The sequence below is a fragment of the Dipodomys spectabilis genome, unplaced genomic scaffold (assembly GCF_019054845.1).
Source record: "Dipodomys spectabilis isolate Male_0828 unplaced genomic scaffold, ASM1905484v1 ptg000224l, whole genome shotgun sequence".
Classification (NCBI taxonomy): domain Eukaryota; kingdom Metazoa; phylum Chordata; class Mammalia; order Rodentia; family Heteromyidae; genus Dipodomys; species Dipodomys spectabilis.
In genome coordinates this window covers 1443342-1450479 of record NW_024870901.1, presented here as the reverse complement: position 1 = coordinate 1450479, position 7138 = coordinate 1443342, and the positions used below count along the sequence as shown (strand labels likewise).

The window sequence follows — 7138 nt, the reverse complement described above, 5'->3', positions numbered from 1 at the left end:
GTATAAATAAAGTTAACCTTGACTATCTTGAGAAAGAAGAATTGGTTTCTCAGCACTTTAGATAAGAACTTGAGTGAAAGAAACCAAAGGAAATGTGAGGAATCACTCAATACATATATTCAAATGAAACAAACCAACCCAAGAAAACACAAATTATTCAGTACTCAAGAACCTGCAGGAAATGCAAAGATTTATAAAAAAAAAATCAGCTATGATAAGCTTATGAAAATCTTGAATATATGGGAGTCTACTGTTGTGAGGATAGTGGTTAAAGCCCAGACTGGACATAAAGATCTGTACACAATGCCAGACACCTGTTATTCTAAATTCCAAGAAGAATAACATCAACTAGACTGAGCCCATGATCATACACAAGTAGGAAGCCAGATTCTATCTGAAAAATAATCTCGATAATTTAGGGCTGTGGGCATGACAAACTGGTAAGAACACCCATTTAGGAGACTAAATTCAAACTCTAATATTATGGATATTAAAGAAAAAAGCTATGACTTCAAATAAATGGAATAATTGTAAGATTTGAGTATTTGTGTGGAGAAAAATCCATTAGAGAGATAGAGTGAACCCATGTTGCAATGTTTTCTACTTAAGTGATAATGTTTTGTGGTACTCCAGACATAACAGAGTTATCTTGCAAAGGTAACTGAGCATGGAATGCATTTGGGTGATGAAAATACTCTACTTACACAGGTGTTAATTAAATGGATTTTTTTCAGTAGAGTGTAGGTTTTGAAATAAGAGCCTGGGTGATATCCCTGAGCATTTTCTCCAGATGTGACCACTTAATTTATTTTTAATTAATTAATTAATTAGTTTGATGCTAATACTACAGGTTGAAGTCAGGGCCTGGCTCTGTCACAGAATTTGTTATTTTTTTTGTTTTAGTTTCTCAAGGCTAGCATTTCACTGCTTATACCACAGCTCCATTTCTAGCTTTTGTTGGTTACTTTCAAATCAAAATCGAATGCACTTTTTTTTTCTTGGTCTGGTTTCAAACCACAATTCTCAGATTTCTTCTTTCTGATTAGCTAGGATTAAAGCCATGATCCACCAGTGTGGCTTCTACTTTTTCCTCTATACTTATTTAATGCACATATTTAGATAATAAATATTGTCCTGTCACAAATTCAAGTTAGTGATGTAAATTTCTTCCTAAGACCATACAAAAAAATACCATAATATAGTGTAAGAGAACTTACTATTGAACAGATGAGCTTTAAGAGCTTTCTAATAGATCCATTATTTATTGTTACTCAACATTAGAAAAAATGTATAATGCAGTAAATAAAATACAAGTCCTTTGGAAGGCTACTTAAATTCCTTCTTTTTTTAAAGACACTTGTTTTCATCTAAAAAAGTAGACCTGTCTATTGCCTTCATGTGATTTTGATGATTGAAGATGCTTAATGAAATGTCAAAATGTATTAGTGGTCCTTTGCTATCAATTCTGACTTTTTCTTCTTGGAGAATATAATGATCAAAGCAATAATTCAGAATCAGAAAGCAAGAGTTCAGAATCATGCTTCCAGTGCAAGTGGATCACCAGTAAGTAATCCTTGATACCATTTTCCACAAAGTTTTGTCACAGATACAATCATCCTGCCTTCTCTAGCTGCTTTCCTAGCCTGTACCTATTCCTTCATTGTACAGCCTGTACCTATTCCTTCATTGTACAGTCTGTACCTCTGCTGTCCATTTACTCCCTAATCCAGTTAGAATAATTTCGAATAGTAAAAGTGGAAAAAGAAAATAAATCATGGTGAAAAAACATATGCAGAAAATTCACCAGATATTTCTGACCAGTTCAACCAACATGAACTATTAGGCAAATACATGGACACCTCATTTCCACTGGCACTTAAAGTATCTGGTTAGGCAATTCTGATGAATATGAGTAACAAGATGAAAAAGTGAAGAATGGCAACAATTGCAAGAAAAAAATGGAGAAGGATCCAAGGAAATTTCTTCTTTGGGCTGCTGAAAATAACCAGCTTACTACAGTGCGGAGAATACTTTCCAAAAAGGCCAATCATGTGAATACTAGGGATGACGATGAGTATACCCCTCTTCATCGGGAAGCCTACAGTGGACACTTAGACATTGTCTGTGAGTTGGTGGCTCAAGGGGCACATGCAATAACTGTAGATGGCTGGACACCCCTGCACAGTGCATATACGTGGAATAATACCAGAGTGGCTTCTTTATTCATCATGATCCAGATACCAATGCCCAAACTAAAGGCTTGTTGACCCCCTTGCATCTTGCTGCTGGAATTTGAGATAGGAAAAATAAACTGGAACTGTTTAACCATTATATCAAACCAGGTCTGAAGAACCACTTGGAAGAATCTGTATTTGATATTACCAAACGGATAAGTATGTATCACTACCTCTTTGAAGTTATGGAAGGCTGTACAAATTGTTCTGCTAAATCCTAAATTTTCTGTTAATTTTCTTAAATTTCAAAAATGATATTAATTCCTTTGTGTCAATACAACATATTTTCACAATCCAAATAACAACAATATCTTACAGTAACAATTCACGGATTCTGTGGAATTCTTCAAAGTGAATTGCCTGCCTTTGATGTCAAAATGTATTCAAGATTTTTGTATACATCTATAATGATTTATGCAGAGTTTGTGATTTTGTTAATCAGAAATAATTTTAACTTATCTGTTGAAATGAGTAGTATAGAAACTAAAGATATTTCAGGTGTTTGTCTGAAAAAGTATATTTTAAAATATTCTAAATTCTATGTTTGTATAGTGTGTCCGTAATCTATTTTATTCTCTCCTAGATATAATACATTGAATTCTACATTGTTTTTATAATATATAGGTCCATTAATGTGTCCTTTCAGATTGCATTCCATATAGAAGCAGTTTAAGATTCCTTTTTTTCCTAGGTCCTTATAATATTATATTTCTTTGGGATAAAACGAAAATGTTTTCTAATTTCAAAAGTTGTGTAAAGGCTATGCTATGCAAAGGCCTTTCTAAGGTGAAAATTTAATACACTGATATCAAACTAATTTTTAATTATATGAATTACGTGTATTGTTAAACTTGCAATTCTGTAATCAACATTTTAATAGCTGTTTTTCATTTCTTGCATCTGAAGAATGAAAAATTTTGAATACTTCACAAATTTTCATATCATCCTTGTACAAGTGCTATGTTAATCTCTGTATTGTTGTAATTTTGGTATACATGCTGCTGAAGAATGTAGTATCATGTAAATTTAAGTAGTTAATGATGCAATATTTATACAGGCTTATATGCTTAGGTGCCTATTTGTAACAAGGAAACCTTATTGTTCCTAAAAATGCTATTTATCTGATTTCCCTAAAATTCTGTGAATAGTTGAAAAAAATGTGTTGTTCAGTTGATTGCTCACATTTGCAATTTTTTTGTCAATGACTATTTTAAGTCTTTTTCATTTGGAATTTGATCATATTTTCAAGTAATTATAGCTAAGTGCAAATATGACGGCTTTTTCAAGTACTTATTTATCCAACTGTGTTAGCGCTGTGGAGCCAATGGATTCAAAGTAAGCCTTGTTTTAGAGCTATTTCTAAATTTCTGCAGCTGAAATTTTCCCAAATGAGGTCTTACTGGCACAAATGTCTACCTGACCCTTTACCCTTCTTCCATGTAGTCACAGACCAACCAGAATATCTTACTCTGACAGCATAGATTGTCTTACTGTAACAAAACTAATCTTAGTTACAAGGGATCATAGAGAGATGAACAGTTCAGCCAGAACTGTTCAGACTAGAAGGCATTTTATCAAAATATGATTGTTTATTATACCTACTATTTCAAAAGTAGCTAAAGCCAATAAGATGAAAAATTGTTCATATGCATGATTACCTAATGTCTTGGCCTGTCTATCTTCCAACCAGGCAGGAATTTATACTACTGCCATTTTATCACCAAATATTTTCATAGTTGTAGGAGAAGTCCATATGTTTCTCTTCATTATTAGGCCTTAAATTGGTAATGTTTTAACCACAGTGTTTCCTCTTGCCTCCAGGCTGTAAATCTACAAATGGTAAATCTTTTCGTTTGTCTCTACCAAACACTGAGTTAGAGATAATGGAATAATACTTTAAAACAGAGTTGCCTTTGATACACTAACCACAACAGAACAGTGCAAAACATATGGCTTTTATTATATTATATATAGTTATATATTTTACATTTATATGTGATGATTTTATATTTCACACTCTGAACCTTACTAGAATTAATTGATAATTTGACAAATAAATTAATATTTATTCCAATAAATAGAATTAGAATATAAATAATTAGGTTTAGAATATATATAAGAATATAAAAATATCAATGCAATATCCTAGGTATAAACTTGTGATACCTTCTAAGTGTTCATGGTCTTCTGAATTCACATGGCAATAAAAGAGTGTTGTTTTCCTCTAATCTATATGGGATTTTACTCTGCTGCTCTGTTTATTGTTTTAACTCGCTGGTCCCAAACTGTTTTTCCGCATATTTCTGAAGCATTCTTCCTGATTATGCCCAAATTTTGCTGATATGATGTCTAAAACATACTTTTCTTCTGTAGGACCCATGGATCCTAGGATCTCAGGTCCCAGTTACCTGTATAATCAGATAACAGGGGCAAGACTTCTCACATAGGCCCATGCAACATGCCAACAGAAAGTTATTGAAGACCCATCTCAATTTCTCAGTTCTTATATTTCAGGGCCCCAATTCCTTGTGATGAGGAATTAGCAGCAAGCAATTGTGAAATGCAAGGCAACTTAAAATGAAGGATGAGATTACTGAGAGAAAGTACTGTAATTCAAATTTTCAATTGACAGATGATGAACCCATATGAGTGAATAAGATCACAAAGTGTCATGAGATTGTTTTTAATACCCCTCCCCTAATGATTAATGGAAGATTTCAGTCCAGCATAAATAGGGCCACAAAAAATAGTTCCTGGAAAGATAGATCCATAATTGGTCTACCAAGGCCTGGAGAACTTGACTTAGAGGTCAAATGTAATTCAGAAAAAAACATTAATTGAGAAGATCCTTAGTGCTTCAAAACACTGGTACTTCAGTACAACTTAGTTCTGTGGTATAAAAATGTTGTCATTCTCATACCAATGATAACCTACATTTAATCTCCTGAAAGTGTATTCCTTTTCAAATGAACCTTTTAAAATCATATTTGCCAAAATAGCATTCGATAAGTAGATGATAATTAGTGACATTACAAGTTTTTCAAGTGTAGGGAGCAAGTTACAATAGAGTTGATTTATTTACCCAGCACCAACGTCAAATAGGTTCAGCCATTCATTAAAGTGTAGAGATAGTACCACCGACCATATTTGTTGTTCAGTAGGTGCCTTCCAGAAATGGGTTAAATAGATCAAATATTTCAAACCCAAACAGCTATTAAAGAAATTTCATCATTTAATAAGGAATATTTTTAAAAGTCACAAATAGTTGCCTTATATATTGTTTTATGTTTTCCCTATCTGTCTAACATAGCAAGAAATATGACTTTAAGTCTTGAATATGGGTACTCATCAGAGATATGATAAACATAAAATCTGTCTTCTATTTCTATCATATTCCTCTATAGTAGTAAATCTTAGTTTTCTTCCTTTTCCATAACTTATAGCTAGTAGAAAATATTATCCCATGTAAAATAAAATGATCACACCATTGTACAAAGCCATCTATAAAAATTGGTAGTTAGGAATACATTCTAAGCCATTTTTAAACTTTCTTTTTGACTAAAGATTAATCTTCCAAGTGGATGGGAATAAAATCATGTCTAGGTGCTTCACATCTCCAGTCTTGCAAATTGTTACTGCAGATGAATGAATTATGGAAATATAAGCTGACATCAGTTCAAGTATATGCAGGATTGAAACTCAATGGAATGTATATAAAACTTTCAAAATAACATCAGACATTTTAACAAAATGACTATCAGGAAGCTGAAACCAGACAGGAATAATAGTAAAGATAAAAAATGGAACAAGGGGCAAGTACAGCCTAAATACTCAATGTACACGTGTGATAAAGGAAGTGGCAAATCGGAAATAAATCTTGGAGAATGGGTTGCTTAAGAATGATAGCATCAGTGCTTGTGATCCAGGAGTATTGGACAATTAGATAGATATATTTAATTGTAGCACACTTGCACAACCTTTTGAAATTCAGTTAAACACACAAAAATCACAACCAAACAGCAATCTCTAGAGAGTATGAATATGACCTTTCAAAATTTTAAGAAGTTGATGAAGGGCAATCTTGGGAAAAGCAAACAAAGCTGTTCAAAGAGGGAAGTTTGGGGTAGGGGAGAATTTGGGACAGATTTAAATACACTGTCTCATATTATAAATCACCTACATCTGTTGCAAATATTTTTCTTCTGCGAGTTCTTCTTGTCTGAACTGGATACTCCAGTCCTAAGCCACATTTGATAGCTTGTGAAGATAGAATAGAAGACATAAGATCAAGTACCCATTGCTCCACTGGAGAGAAAACAATCCTCTGTTTTCTCTCATCTCTCTTCACTACTCTTTCTTCATACTTTTAAGTCGATTTTTTTTTTTTTTGGTACTGAGGATCGAACCCAAGACGTCGTACTTGCTAGGCAAGCGCTTTGCCACTGAGCTACATCCCAGCCCCTTTAGTCAATTTTGAATTATATTTTTCCTTCTTTGTTCTGGCAAAGTAATTAGTCAAAGTAATTCACTAATTATTATTTGCCATGTTTTCTATCATGCTGTTTAATTGCCCAAGCGATTCCATTAAACTTCCCTCTTGTATTTGTTTGCCATGAAATTTATGATAATGAGGACAAATCTAATGTAAAACTTTGTCTCCAAAAAACCAGTCCAAGAAGCTGTAATCACAAATAGAAAGCTGTAATCACAAATCAGAAAGTCTTCTTCTGTCTAAAGTGCCCTCAAAAATAAGTACTCCACCACTGTTTGGTTCAATCAATTCTAACCTCAAAGGTATATTTTGCTAACAAGATGTTTAGAGGAAACCGAAGAATACTCCACTTTTATCTTCTCTCAAGATTCTCCTTAGATACCATATCAGGAACAGTGAAGGTATTCTTTGC

The 7138-nt window shown here is 33.2% G+C and overlaps 1 pseudogene; it reads right to left on the bottom strand.

Moving 5' to 3' along the window:
- Positions 1–3144: 3144 nt before the first annotated feature.
- Positions 3145–3244, bottom strand: LOC122123157 (annotated as a pseudogene).
- Between the last annotated feature and the right edge of the window lie 3894 nt (positions 3245–7138).